Below are 1520 nucleotides of genomic sequence, written 5' to 3' on the forward strand. Positions count from 1 at the left end.
GGTGACGCACACTTGTCGAGGACAAGTGTGAGATTGTTGGAATATTTGTCCTCCGACAATAATGCGATCACAACTGTCGATCGTGATGATCACATGTTTAAATCTCATTTTAAGAATACATGTGGGAAGTAATATTTTACTGTCAACTGGTCCACACATATCGGTAATGACTAGCTTACTAGAGTTTGACATTACTGTCGTGCGACGGTGGTGATCAGTTGATCCCCTTAGGTCATACCTAAAGGGTAACACTCTTAATTGATTATTTAATTGATCGTATGACGATACGGGTTAATTAAATTACATAAAATAGACGGACAATTTTGGAAGTAATATTTACGTATCTCATTATAATTTGATTAAATGAGATACGGACTAAGTGATCGAATTGTTTTATTACTTAGATGAAATTATTGTTTAAGGAAACAATTGCATTAGAATGAATAATTCATTATAAATATAAGATGTTGTGATTTATAATTGGTAAGTTATTTTGGTATAAGTAATTATGAATTACTAAAGTCGATTTTGTACATGACGTATTTTTATTAATGCGTTGATTTTTAATATGTTAAAAATGCATAACAATTTTACATGACTTGTGACATGTGACAAATTGACAAATTGACAAAGATAAAATGGAATCCATTTTATCTTAAATGGACCGAAATAAGGGGTGTATTAGGCTAAATATTGTGTTGATTAATTTTAAGTGGAAAACATAATCATTTACCTAATTGCTAGCCATGCAAACCTAGTTGTTTTTTGTGAAGAGCAACTTGATCATGCAATTGCCAACACCACCCCACCCTACCCGGTTTTGTCATAGAGAAAAGCCAAGGGTTTTTCTCTATAATTTGTCTAATATACACTATATGCATCTTAGTGTATTATTCATTCAAACATCATCTAAAATATAGAGTTTTAGAGAGATAAATTACTTCTTCTTGTCCCTTCTCTTAAACCGAAAATTAAGAGACCAAAAACAATATTTTTGGGTCAATTTTATTCAAAATTAATATTGTTCTAGTATCAATAATATTAATTTTATTAAGAGGTTATATTGGGTATTATTCCTTGGGAGGGATTCTATACTTGAATCCTTTGTTCATCCATATTAGGACAGCTCAAGAATAAGTGAGTAGGAGAACTCACTTGTGCCCAATAATCCGAAATTTCCAATGTAAGAATGATGATTTCTTCATTATATTTACTTATGTTTGCATGCATAAGATCTAATTAATTTTATGACTAAATTAAATGGAACATATAAGAATATGTCGAGTATTATGAGATATAGATTTCTAACAGACTCAAGTGGTACTCGTATAGAGGGAACAAAGTCAAGGCTATGTCCCGCTCCATACGAGCCTATCTCTCTGCAATCTCAACTAACAAACCGTCACGACACCGTTGGTCCATGACCGAGGACGCCTCAAAGGGTGGTGGAAGTACAAAGTTAGCCGGTAGGATCGGCTGTGCCTGTGTCTGGTCGGTGGGTTCAGGAGTAGGAGTGGGAG

This window comes from Silene latifolia, chromosome Y, assembly GCF_048544455.1.
Source record: "Silene latifolia isolate original U9 population chromosome Y, ASM4854445v1, whole genome shotgun sequence".
Taxonomy (NCBI): Eukaryota; Viridiplantae; Streptophyta; class Magnoliopsida; order Caryophyllales; family Caryophyllaceae; genus Silene; species Silene latifolia.